Source organism: Euprymna scolopes, chromosome 16 (genome assembly GCF_053919585.1).
Source record: "Euprymna scolopes isolate OS-2025 chromosome 16, ASM5391958v1, whole genome shotgun sequence".
Taxonomy (NCBI): Eukaryota; Metazoa; Mollusca; class Cephalopoda; order Sepiida; family Sepiolidae; genus Euprymna; species Euprymna scolopes.
The window spans coordinates 619,826-647,319 of record NC_136497.1 but is presented as its reverse complement, the minus strand read 5'-3'; the positions used below and the strand labels follow the sequence as shown (position 1 = coordinate 647,319).

The 27,494-nt window shown below is 37.8% G+C and overlaps 1 protein-coding gene across 2 annotated transcripts in view; it reads right to left on the bottom strand.

Moving 5' to 3' along the window:
• LOC145295823 (uncharacterized) overlaps positions 1–17,800 on the bottom strand; it is a 174,386-nt gene extending 156,586 nt beyond the window's left edge. Inside the window, exon 1 of one of the 2 annotated variants that reach the window (XM_080141510.1) lies at positions 17,470–17,800. The gene's annotated coding sequence lies outside the window, so the exon portion shown is untranslated. The remainder of the gene's footprint in view (positions 1–17,469) is intronic. The other variant, XM_080141511.1, reaches the window with a different exon arrangement.
• Between the last annotated feature and the right edge of the window lie 9,694 nt (positions 17,801–27,494).

Below are 27,494 nucleotides of genomic sequence, written 5' to 3'. Positions count from 1 at the left end.
TCTCCGCCGACAACGTGACAACACAAGGTTTCTTGCTTTCCTCATGTCTATCAGAGGAGGACACTAAACTCAGAAAATGGATCTGCTACTCACAAAGACATTTGTAAAATAAAATATGCACTGAGCAAGGAGAGGTTAGCTTTCCAATCATAGAAATTCGTCACTGTTGATGGCTGAAAATAAAATGTTTGGTAATTTATTCAATATTGACAAGAACTGTCAAGCAAAATAAAAATTGGGTAGAGGATTGTTTAAAATTAATATAAACATTGCATAGAATTGTTTGTTTGTTTTTTTTACTATGTGGTCACCACTTATCAAGGCCCAGAAACCACTCATGGATAAGGGTTATTGTAAGCACAGTACGTTAGTGTGGATATTTTAGAGTGTCTACATAAGGGGGCGGTTCATCAGGAATTTGTTTACGTTGGACTTGAAGACATCCAAGTTGTAGTAAGGAGGGAAGCAGGCAGACGGAACAGTTCCACAGGCGTGCAGTTCTAAGAAAGAAGCTCTGTTCATGGAATCTACGTTTTGATTTAGGCATAGATAAAGAGTGGGGAAAGTTTTTGACAGTGGATTCAGCTAGACGGGTGTTTTTTGTAAAATATTGGCGAGAGGGGGACCAGAAATTGGAGTTCAGACGAGCACCTGCCATGGAAATAACGATAAAACAAAGATAGGCTTGCAACGTCTCTTCTGTGGGAGAGAGGTTGCAGGGAAGAAAAAAGGGCATCCTCCACTAAGCCACGAAGTCTATTTTGTACTCTGTCAAGGCAGGATAGGCTGTTTTTAGCAGCTCCTGCCCAGATATGGCAGCAGTATTCCATCCTTGGACGTACTTGGCTTTTATATAGATAGAGAATTGCATCAGTAGTGAGATATCTTCTGGAGCGGTAGAAGGATCCCACCATCTTTCCAGCGACCTTGGAAACAGACTTGATGTAAGTGTTCCATTTCAGATCAGGAGTGAAGGTCAAGTCCAGAAGCTTGTCAAAACATGGGGCTTTTCCTAGACGAGAGCCATCCATTTCAATTGATGCCAGATAGGGATCAGAGCGTTGATTATGTAAAGATAGGAGTTTGGTTTTAGATGCATTAAAAGGTAACCAGCCATGTCTTCCCCGCGTTCGAGATCAGAGGAGAGAGAATCAGAGAGAGCTTTGTCATTTACAGCCTTTGATGTGTTGCTGTAGATGGTCGTGTCATCAGCATAGATGTCAACGAATTATTTAAGTATGTGTTTAGGGAGATCATTGATGTAGATCAGGAAGAGAGTTGGGCCCAGGATGGACCCTTGAAGGACTCCAGCATTAATACTGCAGGCCTCTGATTTTTGTCCATCAACCACTACTCTTATGAGCCTACCAGAGAGAAATGATTTAATGATAGAGAGAATATTTCCAGTTATACCGTAGCTGGAGATCTTGTGAAGTAGGCCTTCATGCCATACCTTATCTTGTGTAATCAACTGACAAAAATGAATACCCAAAACACATAAATGTAATCCTTATTAATCTAATAACGTAAACACAAGTATTTCACTTCTTTTTGATAAAAGATATTGATTTAAATGTGTAAAAATATTTATTCATGGAGTTTGGTTTGGTTGCTTTATTTTACGGCAGATCAACTCTTTTCGAATCCATTCATTTTGGAAAATTTTTTAATGATTCAAGTTCTTTATATCTTCAAATATTTATTCATGGTGTTTGGTTTGATTGTTTTGTAGAAGAAAATTGTTTTTGTTTTAGACTTTGTAGAACATGATAGAGTTTTTCAAAGGAAAAAAAATGTTTGGTGCATCTATTGGTCAGGAAGTCAGCATATTCAGACAGCCTGATTTAGTAGCACCAGAGACCCTAACAGGTATTACCACTCAAGCCAAAGAAAACTTGGTAACTAAGAGGCAACTCTACATAGTCCACAGCCCCTAACTGGGTCCACAGGATTTCATGGCCATCCGGAAAATGTGGGAAACCATGTAAAATTTAAATCTTAGCAAAAATATTTTTAATTTTTGAAAAATGTTTCAGGTGATGTCCTTTTCCCTGCAACCTCTTTCCCACAGAAAAGACGTTGTAAGCCTGTCTCTGTTCTATTGGTATTTTCATGGCAGGTGCTCGACTGAACTCCAATCTATCGTTCCTCCTTGCTAAACTTTCATAAAAACACCCGACTGACTACAACCACTCTCTAACTATACCTAAATTAAAACGCAGATTCCATGAACAAAGCTTCTTTCCCAGAACTGCCCACCTGTGGAACATTGTTCTGCTGGTCTGTTTCCTGGCTGAATACAACATGGTAGCCTTCAGATCCAATATAAACAAGGTTTTATTGAGCCGTCCATATAAATAATCAAATTCAACCCAATTTACACAATTAACGATTACCACACTATCACCTTCCATTCATTAAACCTTATAGTGGCGTTCAGGCCTTGATAAGTGGTGACTCCTAAGTAGAAAAAAAAAATCCTTTAAATTTGTATTTAATGGATTGCTAATTTAATGATATTATTGTGTATTTATTTTTTTTACAGATTTATTTTTGGATCAGACATTATGTTTTTTACAATTATTCAAATGATTTCAAGTGTAACTTTTGGCTCAATCACCCAACTGCACTACTTCTGTTGTAGTAAGCTTATGCATCTCAATTATTTGACACTTGTTGGCAGTGTTTTACTGAAAATAAGAAAAACTAAAGGTAGTCGAAATTGTCTCGCATAATAGAAGTAGCACAAAAACCTTTTCAAATACATCTGGGCTGGTGCATCTGCCACTAGTCTCTCACTCCAAGGTTCAAAAAGAGTCACCAGCCTAATAGGTCTGGAACTATCAACTAACCTTCAACCTATGTCCCATTGCTAAAATGTGGCATCCTTGTGTCTGTTTTACAAGTATTTCAATGACAAGTGCTCTGACGAACTCTGAAAATTAGTACCCCCTTGACGACAAACCCGACAAGAAGCAAAATCCCACCCCTACACTGTAAAGCCTTCTACTCAAATAGCTTTTTCCCTCAGACTGCTGCACTTTGGAATTCCCTTCCAAACCCCTGCTTCCCTGATTGTAATGACATGCAGAAATTCAAGTGTAATATGAATAGACATCTTGCTGCCCAACTCCCTAAATAGTATCCCTGCAAATTTGGTCCCACATAGTAGCCCCTCATTACTAAATGGTCCTGTGCCTTGTTTGGGGTGAAATAACAAAAAAGACCTTGATTCCAAATGATAGTTATTTGTGGAGATAGATCTCCAGAGGATAAAGTCTATAAGCCAGAAAACCATTTATACACACATTCACATTTTGTTATAGATTTACTGTATTAGGGCTGGAAAAGAAGGGGCGGGGGATTATATTCGCATTTTTTTTTTTTCATGGATTATGTGCAAGATAATAAGGGTGATGAATTGTTTGTACCCCAACCCCCACAATATCAAAATACCCTCCCAATGATATGCTGGGTTCTAAGTGCATATTTTGACAATCCTGATCAAAACAATTGTTACACCTCGTGTGTCTTATGTTCAGTTAATAAGATTTTTTTTCTTCTTTTTAATCTTCTTAAATATAATCAGCAGTTGATGAGAGCGACACCAAAATAAACTTCCGAATTACAAAAAAATTAATAAGAATAATAAGACTTCTCTTTAACTATGTTATTATAGGAGCAAGATTTTAATCTCAACATATAAAATCATTTTTAGATGCACCCAAGCATCCATGGAAGAGGTTCTGTCTGTTTGTCCTTTGGCCGATCCATTGGTCGGCACGCTTATGTTTTTTTAATTTTTTTTTTTTTTTTTTACTATATGCGAAAATTAAATTGATGCATCTTATTTTAAACTAGCAGAGCTACCCGTTGCCGGACATAAGGACCAAAATAGAAGAGGTTAACAAGTGTTACAACTCCCACTTCTCAATCCTTTCACTTTTCCTTTTCTCCATTTTTCATATCCTTCTTCGTTACCCCTTTTTCACCTCCACCCACCTCATTCGTCTTTCATTTTAATATATTGAAAATAATAAAAATAATGCAAGTTCCAATCTATGCCCCCCCCCCGGCCAAACACTCGTCTAGCTGAAACCACTATCAATTTCACTCACTCTTTATCTTAGCCTAAACCTAAATGTGGATTCCATGAACAAAGCTTCTTCCTTAGAACTACACGCTTGTGAAACTTTTTTCCGTTTGCCTGCTTTCCAGCTGACTACAATATGGTCGTTTTCAAGTTCAACATAAACAAATTCTTGATGAACCGATCCCTTAAGTAATCCAATTTACCAAATTTCCCCTACTAACGATTACTACAATATTGTCCCATTGACTACTGTACTAGGTGTATCAGAATTTTTGTAGGAATTTTTGAAACCCCTAACACGAAACTGCGAATAAAATATAAAAAACTTGTAATTTCTCTTTTAAAAGTGGGTTGTTTATTTTCATTATAGATTATACTTCCAAAATAAACTATTAAAGTTGTTTTAAAAGTAATAGAAATATTTTTTTTTATTTTAAAAAAAAACAGTAATGAATTTTACGAACTCAGTATTTTTCAATTTTTAAACTTTAAAAATCTATCAAAATTTTTCTATTGATTCTATTTTTACGATATTTTCAGGGTCAATGTGAAATTTTATGCTCTTTCCAATAAACCGAATATAATATTTTAGACAAACGTTTTTGTTTTTTTTTAATTCACGCCCCCCATTTTCAAGTGTCTATTAAAAAGTAAATAATTTACTCACCAAAGTGTTATATATCACAAATTGAAGAGAAAAGGTCAATAAATAATATATTCAAATTTAAAACAAAAATAGTGTTTTTTTAGAAATTTACCTGTAAAATTTGAAATTTAAAACCTTTTTTTTAAAACCACGTTGTTTGTTTTTTTCTTTTGTTTTTTTTTTTTAATGAAACCTTGGTCCTTGCTCCTTTAATTGAAAAAAAAATTAGGGCTTGAATTACATTTTTCGAGGAGTTATAAGCTTGGAAAGACGGGGTGGAATTATTAACTATTTTTCACGAAATTTTTGACACACCTACTACTGTACACTCATTAATCCTTATCCTAGAATGGCCTTGATAAGTGGTGACTCCTTTGTAAAAAAAAGTCATTCTCATCTCCTTTATATAATTCATAACATTGGAAATCACTGAAAAACTTAGCCTCCTTCCCCTATCCTGAGGAAATCTGACCCAGTTGATCCCCAAACAACGAATACTTATTTAAAAACTTAATATTATTCATCCGATGCTGATCAAGAATGTACCAACTTTGTGGGTGTCTGTTTTGTAGGTTTTTGTTTTACTTTTAACTAGACATACTAATACACATGTACACACAGTCAATTGCCATTAATAGATGCGACCAAAATTCTACATAAGAGGCTCTGTCCGTGTAGTTTAATTCTGAAATTTTCACTGATAAACGTGCAGAAGGGATATATTTTAGTCTATTGACATGTTTTTAACACATCAAAGGCAAGACTCACTGCTGATGCATTTCTCTACTAATATAAAAACCAAATACATCCTAGAATGGAGTACTGTTGCCACATCTGAGCATGAACTGCTCAGATCACCCTATCCTGCCTTGATAGAGTTCAAAACAGATTTAGTAATCTAGTAGGTGATACCATTTTCTCTTCCCGACAACTTTCCCACAGAAGAGACTTTGCAAGCCTCTCTTTGCTGTATCATTATTTCCATGGCAAGTGTTCAACTGAGCTCCAATCTATAGTTCCCTCTCATCAATCTTTCACAAAAAACACTCGTCTAGCCAAAAATTATCAATAAATTCCCCCACTCTCTCTCGGTGCCTAAACTTAAATGTGAAATCCATGAAAAAAGTTTCTTTTTTGGAGCTTCCCGTCTGTGGAACTGTCCCATTGGTCTGCTTTCCAGCCGACTACAATATTGTCTTCAAGTCTAAAGTAAACAAATTCTTACTGAACTGCACTCGTAAATAATCTGATTATATCAAATTTTGACCACAAATGATTACTATGTTACTGTTCCAATGACTACAATACATATGTTAACCCTTATCCTCAAATAGCCTCCCGGCCTTCATATGTGGCAACCCTACATTAAAATAAACAAAAAAGCAGATTAAAATAACCAATGCAAGGACCTAAGTTTGATTACTTATGGTGTATTTTTTGACAAGTATTTGATGACACTGAACTTGAAGATGACTATGTTGCCGTCTGCAGGGAATGAGTCCAACAGTTATGCATTCCACAGATGAGAAGCCCTAGTAAAGAAGATCTGTCAATGGATATTTCACCTGATATTTGGCATATGGAAGAAAGGAAAACCTTTTTCAGGTAAGGTAATAAAATGAGTTCTTGCTGTGAATGATTTACAAGGAGGAACCAGAGATTTGAACTCAGTCAATTACCTTTCATGAAAATAAGTAGAAAAGACAATATCTCTTCTGTAAGAAACATTTTGTAATGAACAGAAGAGAGAATCTCCCATTAAATTTTCAAATCGATTTGGTACCATGTTTAGGCAACAGAAATTGCTCCAAGCGGCACCTCCTCAGATGTGGCAGCAATACTCCATCTTAGAACTTCGACTCTTATGCAGATGCAGGATTTCATCAAGAGTTATGTACTTTCTAGAGTGATGGAGTGATCCAAACATTTTCCCAGCAACCTTAGCAACAGATTAGATATAAGTCTTCCATTTTAGATCTAGAATGAAAATCAGTCCTAGGAGCTTGTCGGAATAAAAGACTTTCTCAAGTAGAGAGCCATTCATTTAAACTGGGGCAAAATAAAAATCTGAGCATTAGTAGTGAAAAAATAAACGTAGTTTCAAAAGTATTAAAATTAAAAAGTCACTAACGCCCCCCAGTTGTATCAAATATATCGCTGCTGAGTATTCTGTGAATGTTCAGCATGAATGGAGACCTCGTGAGATCGTTTACACAGGAGTTATCACTTATCAAAGCCCAGAGGCCACTCGAGGATAAGGGTTAAAGAGTGTACGGTAGTCAATGGGACAATATCACACGAATCATTAGTAGTGTAAATTTAGTAAATTGGATTACTTAAGGGGAATGGCTCATCAAGAATTTGTTTAGTTGGACTTGTAGACGGCCATATTGTAGTCAGCTGGAAAGCAGGCAAATGGAAAACATTTCTATAGGTATGCAGTTCTAAAAAAAGAAGCTTTGTTTGTGGAATCTACATTTAGGTTTAGGCACAGATAAAGAGTGGGGGAAATTATTGATAGTGGTTTCAACTAGATGAGTGTTTCTTGTAAAAAAATTGGTGAGGGGGCAACAGATTAGAGCTCAGACGAGTACTTGCCATGAAAATAACACGCATTTTGGAGAGAACTACAGCTGGCTGTTAGGTTTTTGCTGTAATTCTTCCGAGGGTATGAAACGGTCTATACCTACAATTAACCATTCTGTCAGGTCTGATACTATAGAGGACACATCCTTTTTATACATGGAACACAGATGTAGATCTGATATAAATGTACAGAAGCTATCCTAGTCAGCCATAGAGTATCAATATACTGTACGATGGAGAGATACGTCTAAAGGCTTATTACATTTCTTTTTTATCTTAACTGATACAAAAGAGTGGTCGGAAGATCCCAGTGGAGACAGAACGGAAAATGAACATAGCTAAGGGGAAGTTGTAAGGAAAAGGTCTAGGAGACTTGCATACTGACCATCAGAATAAGGAACACGGGTTGGTTTGTGAACAATCTGAGTGAGGTCATAAGCAATTGAGAAATCATGACAGAAGCTCCCCTCATCTGCCTTGTTTGAGTGGGTTAACTATTCCACATTGTGAACATTGAAGTATCCAGATGTGAATGTTAGTCGAAGGATGAGCAGACAGGATATGGTCAATTTTCTCAGATACACTACTAAAGATAGTAACTCCACTGTTATGAGGGCGATAGAGGGCAAATATAAACACAGTAGTGTGAGCAAGTGCACAAATAGAGTAATTTAGGATTTTCTCTGGAGATGTCCCTACCACATGGAAAGCCATCTTTAATGTAGGCATATATTCCATGTCTGTGGTGATCTTGGTGGTCAGATTTGGATGCTGTAATCCTTTAATTACAAACTCGTCTAGGGAAATAGTCAGTCCAATGCCAGTCCCACTTAGGAATAATAGGTCTGGTTTAGTGTGCTGTAATTGGGTTTCAACCTCTGGAAAGTTGAAACGTACCCTTGATGTTGAAGAAGGAGACCTGGTAGTGGGGGTTTACGTTGGAATATCTGGTTATTACCGTTTATCTCTAATATCTTTATAGGAGACTGACATATTTCCAGTGTATGGATGCCTGGAAACCCCACAACATCAATATACCATTTTTAGACAGAACAGATACTCCCCTTCGATCCTAACCATAAGACTAAGAAGGTATATTTTAATTTCACGTATGGCCCAAAAGCAACATCATTAAAAAAATTTTTTGTTTTACATTGCGATGATCGGGAGATCTTATTAAAAAGGAGGATAGAAGGTAACTTACTGCGAAAATTAAATTAGCAAATCTATTTACTAATTTAATTTTCATAGTATGTTATTACTTTCTATCCTTCTTTTTAATAAGTAGGATGTCCTGATCGAATAATTTATAATCTGAAAACCGTGACACACATATGTATATTAAAGGTACTACAGTATTAATATATAGAATTTTTATTTTGCAAAACATGATCGAGTTTTTCAAAATAAACGTTAAAAAATAACATCAATGTTTGGTGTATTTTAAGTCAGGAAGTCAGTATCTTCAGACAGCCTAATCTGATAGCATCAGTGTTGTTTTGGCCTGTGAAAATGTTCTGTTCAGGAAATTAATTTAACCCATCCCGGGGCAGGTATTTTTCTAGTATTTATATACAGATTAATAACTAGGGGAAAAATGGCTCTTTATCTGCCTCCTTGCAGTGCAGTTTTATGCAAAAAAAATATACAGCAAAGTAACAGATACTCATTTTGTAACATTTTCATTATATTTATCAAACTGGAATTTTAAACAGATATCATGGGAGTCAAATTCGTAATTTTTTGACAATTCTCCAGAGGCAGAGAATGCAACAGAAATTGATTACATAAGAAACTAAAAACTATATAAAACGTCATATTTCAAAATAATTTATTTTACATTCACAAGAGATCTAACGAATAAATCATTGATTTCTGATAACAAAGACAAATAATCTCCATGTTTGTATATTTTTAATTTATATCCTATTTTATTACTTGTGATATTTATCTTGTTTTTATTTCATTCACTTTATTTGAGTTCGACTACGACAATTCATATTATATGGGGATACAAACTACTTCTCTACCCTCTCTATTTGATAAAATCAAAAGTAAATCCCTAAAATGTTTGGCCTTATCAAACGATCAACCATTGACCTCTCAAAGTTATGCTTTGAGGGTATGTTAGAAGGTAAAAGAGGCAGACGAAAGCCAAGGAGAAGGTGGAGAGAAAATGTTTTTAATTGGACATTTTTCAACAGTTGGGCATCCATCAACCAATTTGCCCTGGATCAGAAGGAATAGTGAAAAAATAAGTCATGTGGGTTCGCAATCTGCACAAAGTAGAAGATGCGATTCCTGATGATGAGGATACAAAAATACAGCTTGAATTTTGTTTTCTTGAAGAATGTAGATAAAAAAAAAACAGAGGATGCAAGAAATTTATATGATAAAAATCATTTTGCCAAAGTAAAACAATCTTATCTAATTCATATTATTTGGATAATTCAGACTACTGTTCTCATCTTGAGTATTATTTGCATAGTTCAGTTTATGCAACCTCTGACCGTCAGGTGCATCTTGTCGAATTCAGAGAGTTCCACAGTCGTGCACTTCTGAGAAAGAAGCTTTGGTCATGGAATCTACGTTTGGATTAAGGCACAGATAAAGAGTGGGGAAAATTATTGACGGTAGTTTCAGCCAGACGGGTGTTTCTTGTGAAAGATTGGCAAGGGGGGGACGAGAGATTGGAGCTCAGATGAGCACTTGCCATGGAAATAACGATAAAACAAAGACAGGCTCGCAACGTCTCTTCTGTGAGAGAGAAGTGGCAGGGAAGAGAAAAGGGCATCCCCCACTAAGCCACGAAGTCTATTTTGTACTCTGTCAAGGCAGGATAGGCTGTTTTTAGCAGCTTCTGCCCAGATGTGGCAGCAGTACTCCATCCTTGGATGTACTTGGCTTTTATATAGATAGAGAATTGCATCAGTAGTGAGATATCTTCTGGAGCGGTAGAAGGATCCCACCATTTTCCCAGCGCCTCTGGCAACAGATTTGATGTACATGTTCCATTTCAGATCAGGAGTAAAGGTCAAACCCAGAAGCTTGTCAAAACATGGAGCCTCCCCAAGACGAGAGCCATCCATTTCAATTGATGCCAGATGGGGATCAGAGTGTTGATAATGTAAAGATAGAAGCTTGGTTTTGGATGCATTATAAGTGACCAGCCACCTCTTCCCCCACTGTACCATGCGCTCAAGATCAGAGGAGAGAGAATTAGAATTGTCATTTACGGCCTTTAATTGTTGCCATAGATGGTCATGTCATCAGAATAGATGTCAACGAATGATTTAAGTATGTGTTTTGGGAGATCATTGATGTAGATCAGGAAGAGAGTTGGACCCAGGATGGACCCCTGGAGGACTCCAGCATTAATACTGTGGGCCTCTGATTTCTGCCACTACTCTTATGAGCCTATCAGAGAGAAATGATTTAAAGATTGAGAAAACATTTCCAGTCATACCATAGCTGGAAATCTTGTGAAGTAGGCCCTTATGCCATACCTTATTGAAGGCCTTCGATATGTCAAGAGCAATTGCCCTGGAAAGGAAACCTTTGTCAAGAGATTAACCAATCCTATGAGATATAACCATTAGCACATCTGCTGTAGATCTTGCAGAGCGGAAACCATATTGCATGTCACTAAGAAGGTTGTTTCTGTTGAGGTGGTTGACTACTTCTTTATTTAATATGGATTCCAACAACTTACTCATGACACACAGGAGAATTAGCTACAAAGTTCTTGGCAAATAATTTGGCCTTGTTTGATGCTGACGAGATGACCTCAGGTCCATTGATGATAGTTGGGATAGAACGCATACTTCTGTTCAAGATCCTGTTTGCTATTTGCCAGAACTGGTGGGAACCAAGCCGCTGCTCAGCTATTTTGGATTTAACGGACTGAACATATAGCTCTCTTGCATGTTTTATTACTCTTTTACAGTGGTTACTGGCAGTCCTGAAAGCAGCTTTAGTCTCAATATATCTATCAAGTTGGTAGCTATGGAAAAAGTGATTTCTGTACGCAATGTCAGCAGCACATTCATGGGAGAACCATAGCTGGCTGTTAGGTTTTTGTTGGAAGTTTTTGGATGGTATGAATCGGTCTATGCCTACAATTAACCATTCGGTCAGGTCTGATACTATAGAGGACACATCCTTTTTAAACATGGAATGCAGAAGTAGGTCAGATATGAATGTACGGAAGCTATCCCAGTCAGCCATAGAGTATCAATATACAGTATGGTGGAGAGGTACGTATGAAGACTTATTACATTTCATTTTTATCTTAACTTCTACAACAGAGTGGTCAGAGGATCTCAGAGGAGATAGAACGGAACATGAACATAGCTCAGGGGAAGTTGTGAGGAAAAGGTCTAGAAGGCTTGCATATTGACCGGTAGTATCGGGCACACGGGTGGATTCGTGAACAATCTGAGTGAGGTCATAGGCAGTGGCAAAATCATGACAGAACCTCCCCTCGTCATCGGTTTTATTTGAGTGGGTCAGCCATTCCACATTATGGACATTGAAGTCACTGCAAATGTGAATATTAGCCGAAGAGTGAGCAGACAGGATGTGGTCAATTTTCTCAGATATGCTCTTAAATATATAGTAACGCCACTGTTGTGGGGGCGATAGAGGGCAAATATAAATGCAGTGGTGTAAGCTAGTGCAACCTGGAAGCACATATATGGTAAATTAGGGTTTGCTCTGGAGATATCCCTACCACATGGAAAGCCATCTTAGATGTAGGGACATATTCCATGCCCATGGTGATCTTGGGGGTCAGATTTAGATGTTAAGTTAGAGCATCCTTTAATTATGAATTCGTCTAGGGAAGTGGTTGATCCTATGCCAGTTCCACTTAAGAATATGTCCGGTTTCGTCTCCTGTAATTGTGTTTCAACCTCTGGAAGGTTGGAACGTAGACCCCTGATGTTGGAGAAGGAGACCTGGTAGTAGGGGTCTAAGTTGGAGGATGGGGTTCTAGGTTTAATCGTGTTTTTTTTTTTTTTTTACATCGCTTTGTATGCTGAAATATTTTAGTCGGTTTTACACGTTTGGGTAAAAATATACAGGAATCTATGAATTTTGCCCAAATGAACGCTAATCTTAAATTAACTATATTGGTTAATTATTTAATCTATATGAATAAAACAGTAGATGTATTCATGTGTGCCTGTAAACCGATAAACTCTCAAACTACTGGTCACATAGCACTGAAATTGACAGGAAATAGCAATCATACACCAAAGATGGTTTATAACGAGTAAAATCTTTGTTTGGATGGCTGAATAACACGTACAGACATATCAATAAGTTGAAATGCAAACCGTTCATTTCAACTTGCCGACATATTTCTTTTTTTACTTCTTTCTGCATATACCTAAATTCAATTCATTAAGTCGTTTAATGTCAAATCTTTCTTACCTATCTCTCGATAGCTACATTGATAGGTGACACGGCTGGAGCACTAAATATTTTGGTTTCGATTCTAGTTGATAGCACCCAAGTCATTTTTTTTTTTCAACTTTTGTAATCGCTACTATATATTAGGTACAATATAATGTTCAATAGAGAATTGGCTCTGTAATAAATATGAAATCTGCATGGATTAAAATATATTTAAGCGTATTATACAACCTGGCATGGTATGACCGAGCGCCCTCCATCACTAGTGGAAAAATAACATTAAAAATGTTATTTCAATAATTAAATGGTACAAGAGAAAAAAATGTAGTCAGAATCTTTAATTTCTTGTGAAGGGGAGTATTTGCTGGATAATATTTTTCTTAGCAACACGTCTTCATAATTTTTATTAGAATATTAAATTCCAATAAAATTGCATTTTTAGTGCTGGTTTCCTTTAACGAAATTGGTTTCAAGTATACGTTAAAAAAGTATGTTTACAAAAGCATACTATTCTTCATAGACAAACTAACATGCGGCTAATACCAAAGTGCAGTATCTGTTCTGATAACTATTTCATTTGATGTCCCAATCCAGAGTGCCTCTTTTTGGAGAGCTGGATATTCACCACATTAAAAACGAATCGTGTATCTAATTCTACCCTTGTGGGGAGGTAAGTAGATAGAGACAAACTAACATAAGGCCACTTCTACACAAACTAATCATTAGTACATGATCACACAAGTACTTCCACACACACACACATTCTCCCTCTCTTAATTATAATGCTTAAAGACTCAACAACTCTCTGCAGGAGCTAAACTACAAGTTGGCTAAAGAACATTTTTTAGATAGAATTTTCAAAGTTAAATTCAAGGAGAGAACTTGAATGCCTACTAGACACTATCATTGAGTGTCTAAGGTCTCTCTGTACAGGCGTTTATTAGGACAAGCTGGCATGAGGATAATTTTCCCTAGAATTAAACCCTGGCTAAATATTCAAAACAACATAGTATTCGCAGCCCAAATAGGATCTCCTTGCTACAGCTAACCTACACTGGCTTTTACAAGGAATGGTGCACTTACTCCAAGTGATGTTACCTCAAGTAACAAATCGGAGTTGAATACTCCACCAGACTAGAAAAATTTTTGTCCTGGGTTTCGGTAAGAGCAAGAGATCACAAGAAAGAAATATAACATATTTAAATGGGAAGAGGAAAATTATTTCCCCATCTTCTTTACTAACTCAGTGTTTAAGATGTAAAGAAGAACTTAAATGGAATATTCGAATATCTATGCATCTCATATAGAGATCAAGTGTTAGCCCCAGGAAGGGGGTCCCTTGATTTCTGAGAACTTTGACTGAAGTAAAATGAAATAAGAGAAACAAACACAAACTAAGGTCTTGTAAGCTCAGCCTTCAAAAGAGAGAACTCAAACTTTTTCAACTCCGAATTCAGTTAAAAAAAAAAAAAGGAAAAAAAAAGTGTTCTTTGACTAGCTCATGCAGAGAGTTGTTGGGGCTTCAAGCATTATAATTAATAGAGAGAGAGAGAATGTGTGAAAAAATGGGAATGGGGGAATAGTAGCTGTAGTAACTAATGTTGAAGGCAGATACCGGTCATCAGAAACGAGACGGAAAAAAACATAAAAATATCAAATCTTATCAAAAGTTTAGATCTTGCCAAAAAAGGGGAAGGCAAATGATACAACTGCTACTATAAGAGTCACACTTTGAAAAATGATTAAATCGTTATTGTGACAAATATCAAAAACAAACTTACTTTAAAAAGCAGCATCAAAGTCACGAAATAAATGAACAGCAGTATCTTTTTTTTTTTTTTTTTTCAAGTATTTATGCAACATAAAGACCGTGCCAGTTCTTAGGATTTTCAAATTAAATTCAATTTTTACGGTCTCCTGTTTATTAAATTGCTAGGTGAAAGTACAGGATAGTTACTAAGCGAAAGCGCCCTCCCCTCCTCATGTTAAGAATGGGTTTGTTAATAACATTTTTTTCAGGATGGTTCGTATTCTGCATAAGTACTCTTTTTTATATAACAAGTTGGTTCAACAAAAGTAATCATTTTTTTTTTATTTTATACAAGATTTAAAAAAAAACTAAAGAATTCCTTTTGGCTGAGGGTAAAGGGTATCACATCTTTTCTGTTCTTGTAAAGCGGAAATCTTTCTGGACGGAGGCAATTTTATTTTTCCCTACAATCCAGAATACCCTTTTTAGGGAGCTGGATTTTCCCCACATTAAAAACAGACCTTGTGTCTAATTCTGCTCTCACGAGGAGGTGAAATAATGTTTTATATTTCAAGTTGTTGAAATGAAAATGCTTGGTTTTTGTGGTATAGTAGTACTTGTACTTCAAGGGAGTGACCACTATGACTTAGGGTGTCATTTACCCCCCCCCACACACACACATTGTTTTATCTATTACCAAACTAGCAGGGCTACCCGGCGTTATCGAGGGCATGGGTATTAAATATAAAAGTTTAAATTAAAAAGAAAAAAAAAGTAATATCTTTCTTTTACACTATCTCTCCCTCCCGCGCTCTCTCTCTCTGTCAACTGATTCAATCTAATAGCAAGAAAAAAAGCTGACTGATTGGTTGACCTAATTTCAGTATAGTTTTTAAAACAACTAGCATTAAGAATGAAAACAATTTATACCCACCCCCATCCTTTACTAAGGGAATATATATTATCATAATCAGGTTGGGGGTCACGCGTCCACGCGAAATAATGTAAGGTATCTTGTGTTGTTTCTGACGCCCGAACACAGACAAAATCACAACCTTCGTTTATAACCTATAACAGTAATTTTTAAAAAATATATTTTAACCAAATAAACCCAATGTAAAATGATGTCAACCATTTGACATTATTTGTGAATTAAAAAAAAAAAAACATCTTGTGTTGACACATGCAAAACAAGCGAAGAAATTCAAAGGTTGAAGTTGGTTGATTTTATGAAAAGAAATGTCATCTAGAACAATTGGACACACATTCAGCTAATGAGCGAAAAGACATGATATAAGAAAATAGTCTGATTATATTAGAACGTCACTTTTCTTAATTTTCCAAGAGATGTGACAAAAAGAAGCCACTGCTACGTTGTTTGGTGATAAACGCCGTTCATCTCTCTTCTAAACGAAATAAATAAATAAATAAATAAATAATAAAGAATACCAAAAATAGGTTCATATTTCGCCATGGAAATATTTTTAGGATTTCGTATCACAAAAAAAAAAAAAAAAAAAGCGGAAGCCAATATCTTAATTTGTACACTTGTGTATCTTTAACAACTTGGTTAAATAATATCCATCAACGACATGTCAATTATTAAAGGAACACTAGGAATCATGTTGCTGGTTTTCTCTTGTGTTTCAAGGATTTTTTTTTTTAAAGGAATTATTAAATGTTTATGCTTCTTTCAGCAGATATTCATCATTCTCGACTCAACCCCTAAACTGAATTAACACTTAAGAATATTTAAAAACGCAAGAACTAAGCAACTCCCCTGCCAGGGATTTTGAAGTCAAATTTGGAGTTTTAAAATGTGTGATTATTATTGACCAGCTATAATAATAAAATTGTCTATTTAAAATAAGACAAATCGAAGTTAAAATAAAGAATAAACAAACATGTATTTAAGAAAACAACACTTCGTTAAACGAAGTTTGGAATATTCTTTTAGAACTTAGATTTCAATAAATAGATTGTAATGTAAGATTTTTTTCTTTTACATAAAAACGATGGTGAGTGAAGAAGAAAAAAAAGGAATCTAAAGAATAACCTTAACATTAAAATGTAAAATAAATAACGGAAGTGTTTGTTTCTTGGTCTTTCTTTTGGTTAAAAGCAAAGTGTAGTATCTGTTTGGTACTCATGCATGCACTTATTGATCCGTGCTGAAATAACGTTATTATTTAAAAAGCCATTCCTAACATGGGGAGGGAAGGGTGTTTTGCACCTATTCTGTACTTTAACCTTACAACTGAATAAATAAATAAAAAAAAATAAATAAAAACTTTAATTAAACTTGGAAATACGATTTAAAAAATAGCGCGGATCAGCAAGTGCATTAGCACCACCATCTGTTTTGATAACACACACTCCAGCTTTTCCGTTCTCTGTCAGTGATAGAAATCCTTCTTAACGGAGGCAATTTAAATTTTTGTCCCAATCCACAGTATCTCTTTTTAGGGAGCTGGATTCCCCCCCCCCACTTTAAAAACCGACCTTGTGTCTAACTCAATTAAGTAAACAGGGATTGACGAGAGTTCATCCCCCCCCCTGTTTACTAACATTTTATTTATTGTTTGGCATTGTCAAATAAAAGGCTGGAAAATATTAACAAGAAATTAAATAAATTACGGACTCTTTTTCTACTATTAAAATAAATTTTTGTTTTGTTTTTTAATACTTACATTGTGATAATAAATGCGCTGTATGGAAGGAAAGAAGACCAAAAAACAAAAATGAAAATAAAAGAGAAAACGAAACGGATATCGCCCATCGATACATGTGCTTGTTGTTGGGTTTGTTTTGTCGTCGTACAAAACAAGAAAGAAAAAAAAATGCAGAACATGACTTTCTTTTTAAAAAAATGAAATATATACTTTAAACCAACATATATATAGCGTTAGCAACGATATACATACTTTTTAATAACCAAAAATGAAGTAATTTAATGTTTTGTTTTTTTTTACTTACTTGTATATATATAAAATAAACGCCTGTTTTTTTTTCCTTCTTTGCTATTTTTTCTCCAAAGCTTTCCTTCAAGAAATGTAATTTTACTTGTTCTCCTTAAATATAGAATCGTCAATAAATATTGACAATATTAAGAATTGATAAAAAGAGTTTGAAAGGCGAGGAGCCTCCGTGCGACTCACTGACGGTCACACATACACATGGGCGTGCACAAACGCACAGGGAGAGAGAGAGAGAGAGAGAGAGAGAGCGAGACGAACAACAAGAAGAGAAAGACGTGAAACGTTCAACAAACCCCGTTCGCCACCCGACCTGTTTCGTTCTCATCAACAATCTGGCCTGATTTCAAAGCGAGGCTGCTTCATACATATCGAGCATACAGGGTTCGAGCCTTCATTCTGATATAACTTTTTTTTTCTTTTTTAAATTCTATAAGGTGTTTTCAATAAGATTCCAGACTTTTTTGTACAGGCATTTAAAATTGTCGTAGTCTCTTAAAAATTCAGTGTGTTATCGTCAGGTGTATCAGAATTTTTGTAGGAATTTTTGACACCCCTAACACGAAACTGCGAATAAAATATAAAAATCTCGTAATTTCTCTTTTAAAAGTGGGTTGTTTATTTTCTCTATACTTCCAAAATAAACTATTAAAGTTGTTTTAAAAGTAATAGATTTTTTTTTTAAAACAGTAATGAATTTTCCGAACTCAATATTTTTCAATTTTTAAACTTTAAAAATCTATCAAAATTTTTCTATTGATTCTATTTTTACGATATTTTGAGGGTCAATGTGAAATTTTATGCTCTTTCCAATAAACTGAATATAATATTTTAGACAAACGGTTTTTTTTTAATTCACGTCCCCCCCCCATTTTCAAGTGTCTATTAAAAAGTAAATAATTAATTTACTCACCGAAAAGTAAATAATTAATTTACTCACAAATTGAAGAGAAAAGGTCAATAAATAATATATTCAAATTTAAAAAAAAAAACAAAAAAACAAAAACGTAGTGTTTTTTAGAAATTTACCTGTAAAGTTTGAAGTTTAAAACCTTTTTTTTTAAACCACGTTATTTGTTTTGTTTTTTTTTGTTTTTTTTTTAATGGAACTTTGGTTCTTGCTCCTTTAATTGAAAAAAAATTAGGGCTTGAATTACATTTTTCGAGGAGTTATAAGCTTGGAAAGACAGGGGGTCGAATAATTCACACCTCCCATTTTGAAATGTCTATTAAAAAGTAAATAATTAATTTATGTACCAAAGTCTTATATATCACAAATTGAAGAGAAAAGGTCAATAAATAATATATTCAAATTTAAAACAAAAAAAAGTACTGCTTTTTAGAAATTTACCTGTAAAGTCCGAAGTTTAAAACCTTTAAAAAACAAAATTTAAAAAAACACGTTTTTTTTTGTTTTTGTTTTTTTAATGAAACCTTGGTCCTTGCTCCTTTAATTGAAAAAAAAATTAAGGGTTGAATTACATTTTTCGAGGAGTTATAAGCTTGGAAAGATGGGGTGTCACTATTCACTATTTTCACGAAATTTCTGACACACCACATCGTATGAGATGACTAATTAATTTTTATGATATCAGGTTCAAATGAACAGCTACGGCAGGAATTGGAATACATCCTACTAAATCCTTATTGTCACAGTTAGTGAATTTCAAAAATGTAGTCTGGACGTCAGAACACTTTAGAAGATATGCAATAAAATTCTGTTTTAAACTTGGAAAAAACTGCCACAGAAACGTATGACATGTTTCAAACTGCTTTTGGACCATCTTGCATGAATCGAGCATCAGTTTTTGAGTGGCATAAGAAATTCAAAAAAGGTAAGGATGATAAGAGGTGTGGGAGGAGTAAAGAAGTCAGAACATCAGAGTTGATTGGCCAAATCAAGAATTACATGGATAAGGGCCGTTGTGTGTCTATAGAGACAATAATTTCACAGTTTGGGTTCAGTGTGGAAACTGTACACACCATTATTCACAAGGAACTACAAATGCGAAAGATTTGTGCAAATTTTGTCCTAATGGTGCTCAGAGAAGATAAAAAAGGAAGACGTCATGAGAGCAGGGAGATGGTCAAGCTGATTAATTCAGATTTCACAGTTCTTGATGCTCTGTTAACCTGCAATGAAAGCTGGATCTACTGCTATGACCCTAGAAACTTTGGGGAGCTCGTATGTATCGGTATCTACCCACTCTGTTATGAAACTGGTGGCATCTCATGCTTTTGCAGTTTCCGACTGGTAGTACAGGTGCCCTAACTCTTTGGTAACACTTAGAGCGGCTGCTCCATCAACAGTTGTATAATATTGGGATGTTTGTAGTGCCATGTCGCGCATGGAAAGGGACCCTGCACTCATTCCCGATGGGCTTTCCTGAGGCCACAGTCCTAGTTGGAGAAAGGTCAGCTAATGGTCTACTTGTATTGCATGTCTGATACCCTGCATAACCTCTTGTTCAGCCCCCCTTACCTAACTGAAACTCTTTAAAAACATGATGACAGTACAATAAAAAAATAAGCTTAAACCAGGCCTAGGGACAAACAAATCCAACTTGCCTCTTCCCTTGAGGCTTGCATTCACTAACATCCGTGGGCTTAGAACTAATTTAGCTGATGTTAAAGCATTTCTCCTAACAAATACTCCAGATATCTTAGCACTAAGCGAAACTAACCTACACTCCTCCATCCCCTCTAACTTTAGCATACCTGGCTATCTCCCACTCTGCCGTAAGGACTCTGACAGACATGCACGGACTTGGAGTCTACATTCGTAACACCCTCCCCCTGACTAGAGAAACAAACCTAGAAACGGACGCTCAAGCCTTTATGTGCTTTAGACTAAACATACAACATAACATTAGCTACTTTTATTTTCTCTACCGCTCTCCCTCGACCCAGGACTGCACCATAATAAACAAAGTCTCTGACAGCATAGACACAGCACTCTCCCTTGACACTAGTACACAAGTACATGTATTTGGGGACTTTAATGTTCACCACAAAAACTGGCTTGGATTCTCTACTCACACAGATGCAGCGGGCAGCTCAACACATATTTTCGCTATATAACCCCAACAGCACCCACAGGCCGTGCACGCACGATACAAAGTGACGTGCACTAACCCTAAGTGCGAGTGGCCACACCTCTACTCTGTCGAGCACCGGACCCCTCAACATGCACTGTCTCTCTCAGACCCTCGGAATCAGGCCACCGATACGTTACAGTGCTCTCAACCCCAAGTCGGGGCAATACCTGGATGCGGCTAGGTGATCGTCTACGTCAGGTTCTGCGGTCAGATTCTCTCACATGCGTTGGAGTTGGCAAGTAGGCATCTCTCGCTGTTGCAGCTTGAAGATCGTGGTCCTGGCAGCTGTAATCAATGGGTCATCCTTCATGAAGTGCAAGCATTAAATGATCAACAACGCCAGGGAAGTTCTGTATCACAATTTACATTATTGACAATAGATTCAACATACACGTCGTGTAGAAAGGAAAACTCAGGTTATGAAAATAACTATCGTTTTCGCTAATTTCAGGCAAGGATTCTTGATGCAGGTGCCTTTGTCTCTTCTACTGGTGATAATGTCGGCTAGTAAGAATTTCTTGAGGGACCTCTTTCTTCAATTGTTTATCACAACAAGCTCCTGCCGGCCCAAACGAGAAAAGACGCTGATTAGCCAGAGTATCTGGTTTTTATCAAAATCAGTAATTCCCCTTTCACCTTTCTGGAGTTATTATTTCTTTTCTCTTCCCTTTCTCTCTTTGTCTTCGTTCCCTATTAATTTACTCCCCTTCTCTCTTTCTTTTGTCCCGAACCTTCTCCCTCATTAGTCTGAGGTGTTAACTTATCATCAAATTAGGAGTTATTAGTCCTTAGGTCGAACAAGGCCTGACGGCGACCCCTCACCCCTCAGTTCCCACCTCAAGCTGTCACTAAGTTCTGAATTCTCTTCCTATTGCTCGCAGGTGTTTAAAACCAACCCTTCCGTTGTTGATAGATGCATAACAGCCGTGATATAGGAACAATTCTCGTTTGTCTTTCTCTTAAAAACCCCACCCCGGCACTGATGTGATAAGCGATAACTATTTATTTTCATGAGTGATTCGTCATCTGAGTCAAACATTTTCGGCTGGCGACCCTTTTTCCTTTTTTCCTGACCCTAAACTTCCTATAGATGTCGGCTAGTGAGACCGCATCCCCCCACGTACCTTTCAACAGAACATTGTTTCTTTAATAATTTTAATTGTTGTTCTAACCTAAACCAGAAAACGACCCTGTATTGTTTTTTTCTGCCAACTCGAGAATCTCATTATCATATTTTTTTTTTCCCCCATTGAAATATTTTATTTCTTCTGAACATTTTTGCCTCTTCCTATCGCTACATAAGTACAAAATGGAAATTAAAACCGCTTAAGAACAACTATTATCTATTATCATATTTATTTATATATTTTTTCTCATTGAAATATTTACTATTTCTTCTCTGGTGGACAGGAATCTCATAAACATCTGTTTTTCCTTGACCAAGTGTCAGCATGCCCCCCTCAACCATACCCCATCCTCTGCCATCTTCTCTTCCTCTATTTGAAAAGCAAGATCATCTGGTGTCGCCAGGGATCTCGTCATAGCTATATCTCACTCCCTATCACAAATGGTTACGTTTCCAACCCGTTTCCCTGACCAGCTGTTACATGAAAAATGCTTGTCCCCTTTTTCATGTAAGTAAAAATAAAGAGAATTAGTAAATGAAAATAAAATTAGAGAAAACGGGAATCGAACCCTGTAGATAAGTTTTAAAGAACAATGGGTTTTAAATGGAATGTCCAGTAAATTGTTGATTCTGAAAAAATAAATAATAAATATAATTTTGGCTGGAATCTATTCATTGTAGAAAGAATGTTGGATAATAAAAAAAATGGGTTAAATGAGTTAGATATGTAGGTTGAATTCCTTTGTGAGAACAACAAAGGAAATGGGAAATCAGAATGTGTGCAGGTCGTGCGTGTTGATGGCACGTGAGTTGTGGTCACGTTGGTCGGACATGCATGGATTTCTCAATATAGGAAGTGAGAGTTAGTTAGTTAGTTAAGAAGTCAGAAGGGAGGCAGAGAGTCAGAAAGTCAGACGAGAGTCCGACCAGTTCAAACCTTGGCCCGTCTGGAAGCTAGAGGGTTTTAAACAGAAAAAGAAAATGTAAGAAGAAACTTTGAATTCCTGGATGCAAGCCATTGACCGGTCAAGTGGAAGAATAAATGCTCATCATGTTTTTATAACTGCCGTCTCCTGTGTCCATCATTACATGAAAAAGGTATTGTCAATTTATATATAAGAACTATCCGAAATTCATCCTCTAAAAAATATATGTTTAGAAAGTATATGTGTCATTCTATTTATGTTATATAAACACTCCCGCTCATACGAACTGTCAAAGCATAAATGCCAACCTCTCAATCTATCGGCATAAATGCCAACCTATCGGTCTATCTATCTAGATATGGAAAACACCTCTCAAAGCGTAATTATATGTACTCTCTTTCATTTATAAACTCTCACTCTCTTTATATACACCTGTTAATGTCTCCATATCTCACAACATGATCACACACATGAACCTCAAAGATTTCTTACTTCCATGAACACTCTTAAGACTCTTATCCTTACTAAAAAGAACACTTAATAATAATAACACTATATAACACAGCAAGAACAACACGCATCACTTCTAGATCTGTTTCTGACTACAGTTCCCGAGGATTGTATAACAAATGCTGACAGCCCACTCAGGAACGCTAACCATGCAGTGATAATGGTAGAAATCGTCCTAAATTCTGGACCCCAAACTGAAGAGCCAGTGCTGAAAACAACGAGATATTATAAAAAGGCTGACTGGGAAGCCATCAGAGATCTTATCAAAGATGCCCCATAGGGAAATATTTTTTCTCTTCCTGCTGAACAGTGCGCAAATGAGACCACTGAAGTGTTCAAAAAAGCAATTGAAGCACATGTTCCCATGCGGACTTTTTATAGCAAGCCCCACTCTCCCCAATGGTTTACTTCGACTTGCGCAACTGCTATTGCTCAAAGGCAGCATGCATACCGCAGATTTAACCTACATAAATCCAGTTCAAACAAACAGAAGTATATAGAAGCTAGAAGTAATGTTAAGAAAGAAATAGCGACAGCTAAGAGAGAATTTACGGAAACCACTAAAAAACGCATGGAAGCACAAAAATTAGGAAATCGTGACTTCTGGCAAATCTATAACAGTGTAGTAAATAATGGGCAATCAACAATTCCCCCACTAACCAACAATCACGAGGTTGTCTCCTCAGCAACCGACAAGGCTAATATACTTGCCAGCTGGTTTGCCTTGAACTCCACACTGGACCCTTCCAACCACTCCCTGCCTGACTTCCCTTTGCTGACAAATGCCACGTTAGACGATTTAAAAATCACCCCTGCTCAGGTACATGCTATCATAAAAAGCTTTGACACTTCAAAAGCATATGGACCTGATCTCATCTCAGCTGTGCTATTAAAAAAGTGCTCAGCCAAAGTAGCTCCAGTTCTCTCCAAGCTCTACAACAAATGTCTTAATGAAGCATGCTTTCCGAGCTGTTGGAAAACTGCTTCTGTGGTACCAGTATTCAAGAATTCTGGCGAAAGAACTGACCCATCAAATTATCACCCCAATAGCCTCCTCCCACTTTTTGCAAAAATATTTGAGACCATAATTAACCATGCTCTATTCCGGCACCTTACAGATGCTAAACTTCTGACTGACAAACAATATGAATTTATACAAGCCCGTTCCACAGCTGATATCCTCACTGTAATCTCTGAACGTATATACCATTCACTGGACAAAGCGGGGGAGGGCAGAGCGGTAGCTCTAGATATATCTAAGGCTTTTGACAGGGTATGGCATGAGGGTCTCCTCAGGAAGATTAGATCATACGGTATCACTGGTAGAATACTTAACATAATTAAATCCTTCTTAGATAAGAGAGAAATTCAGGTTGTCCTCGACGGTCGTACATCTAAACAATATGATATAAATGGAGGAGTGCCCCAGGGGTCTATCCTTGGACCTCTACTGTTCCTGATATTCATAAATGACCTCCCCGACAAGATTTCCTCTGAGATGAGTATATATGTTGATGATACCACACTCTATAACAGGCATGACAGGAAAACAAATGAACACATATCTAAAGAAATGGCAGAAAGACTAGAGGATGACCTCCAATCTGTAGTGGAATGGGGACAAAAATGGATGGTCACATTCAATGCCTCCAAGACTGTCGGTTGCGTGACACTGCTGTCCGAACTTTCACCTTCCCATTCCCACTTGACGCGTCTTCTCTCCACTCCAAAACGAACTTCTGCAACTTTAGCTTTTCTCTTCTGCAAATACACCTTCTCTGCTTGCAATCAAACTTCAGAATGCCCTCCTTCCCCCTCTAATCACTCCTCTTTTATTTCCAATCAGGAGCATCTCATTTGCATACCTCGTGGTCACCCTGTAGGCATATAAAGAAACAGGGCAGCCATTTTTGTTTCTTTCTTCTTCATTATGAACACGAGGTAAGCCACACAAAAACGCGGTCGGTCGTTCTTGTTTCTCTTTTTCTTCATTTACACCACACGCCCCCCCCCTGATCTTTGAGATCAATAGGATACTTCGTAATCCTCCATATAAGCAGGCTGCCTCCTCTCGCGTCGAGGCCTCTGGGGGACAACTTCTCGGGGGTTAACGTTTTCAGGTTCACTACAGCGTAGGCCTAAGTCAGGTTGAGCAGCATCATTTGCTTCTCGGTGGCCCTCGATTTCTTCTTCTTCACTGCCCTCACTGCATACCGGCAATGTCACACGACGCAGGTCTAAGATATGCCGGGGAACGCCATTCACCATCACATTGTTCTTCGACTGCAATCCTGTTATGACCCCTCTTTTCCAACGAGTGGTACACTGTGCATTGGGGGGTTTCACCCACACCTCTTCACCTACTTTGATAGTGGCTTCTTCACTCTCAATTCCTGCTGCTTTGTTGCACGGATGCCGCCACTTATATGTGAAAACGGCCCTATGAGGCACAGTTGTCTCATCTTGTTTGGTCTTCGGCGAGATGTTATACCAAAACACCGCCTCTATGGGTGATACGTTGCTTTTTTCCGCAGCGGCTTTAATGGTGCGATGATTCCTCTCCACTATTCCGTTCCCACTCGGCCGATACGCTGCTCTGAAAAATTGCCTTACTCCCCACTTATCGCACACCCCTTTAAAGGCTTCTGATCGGAAAGCGGGGCCATTGTCCATTAAGAGTTCCTCAACCGGCCCTCTCTCCAAAAATATCTCCTCGATGACCCCTCTGATCGCCCATGCCCTGATCTCTCTCCAGATGGCAAACCTTCCCGGTCCACAGTCGACCATCGACAGATACAATTTGTGCCGATAGTGTGTCACGTCAATGGCCAATCGCTTCCAGTCCTCCGCAACGTGTAGCTCTCCTGCTTCGTATCTGGACGGTCCAGGGTCAATTGATTGGCACTCTCGACAGTTCTCCACCACCTCCCTAACTTCCTCCTCGGTGGTCTCCGGGTAAACCTCTCTGGCTAGGAATAACGTTCGTTCTCGACCAAAGTGGTGCATTTCGTGTGACTCTTTGACTTCTTCCCCTGCACAGCATACCGAGGGGACCTCCTTTCCCTCCTGCAGCCAGGCCTTCTTCACGCGTGTCATCGAATCCGCCTTGTTTTTTTCTGACGGGACCAACACAACAGATACTCTCAACTGGAATTCCGCTATCAGGTCGGTGAGCGCTCCGAGTCTGCGCTTGATCAGCATTTCCGCAGCACCCCTTGTCTTAACTCTCTTATTGCCAGTTACTGCCGACCGAATCCACGACGCTACCGTTGCCGAATCGGTTTTGACTTCAATTATTTTCAATCCCCATTTCAGGGCCAGATTGATTCCTTTTATAGCGGCATCTAGTTCTGCTACGTTGATATGGGAGAAGTCGTTGTTTTTTCTTAGCCACGCCACATCCTCCACAGTTACACCTCCTATCTCTAGTACGACGCCCAACGCCAGGTTACTGGCATCGCACCAAACCACACCCGCGTCTTCGCCGCTGACATACCATTTCCCTTTCACTGGGTCCTCATTCCTCACTCTCGCAATGACTTCTTGCAGCATGTTCATGACCTCCTTCGTCACACGGCTTTCCCAGTCATCAGTGCCTGTTTGTCGTTTAATGAAGCTGCATGCTATCCTGAGCCAGCCAGCGATAGGATAGTGCCCGACCAGCCTCCCGCAGACTGAGAAGAGTTCTCGCCTCGTCAGCTCAGATCCGACTTCGGGTATTGCATTCCCTCGTTCGAAGACAAGGCTGTCTTTTCCATCTCGCCTTAGTTTCAACCCCAGCACCGCTCCTCCATCTAGGGACTCCGCCGGTTTTGCGGTTAACCCATACTTCTCGACATGGCTTCTTACTTTCTCTGCTGTCACCTCTGCCTCCTCCACCAGGATGTCGTCAATGTACGAGCTAGTGGCCTCCTCCACTGTACAGTCTTTGCTCAGCACTGTCTTCAGTACGGCAGTCATAATTTTGGGGGCTGAACTCAGCCCAAAGCCTAACCTCGTCAGACAATACACCCGCCCCTTGTACCGGACCAGTTGGTACTGCCAGAGTTTTTCATCTACATGGATCTGCAGATATGCCGATTTCAGATCGGCAATCTTAGTGGCCCGCCCCATTCTTCTCCATTTCCTCATGACATCCTCACATACGTCGATCCCCGTTCCAGTGTGGCAGGCTACGTGTCTGTTCAATTCCCTAAAATCCAGCACGGGCCTAATCTTGTTTTTGGTAGGCTGAACAACCGCCAGTAGTGGCAACACTCCTTTTTCTTCCCCTGTCCACGGTTTCAGAATTCCTTCTTTTATCCACCTCTCCACTTCTTCCTCGAATCCTTTTCTTATTTCTCCTCGCAGGGTGTTTTTGTAGCAG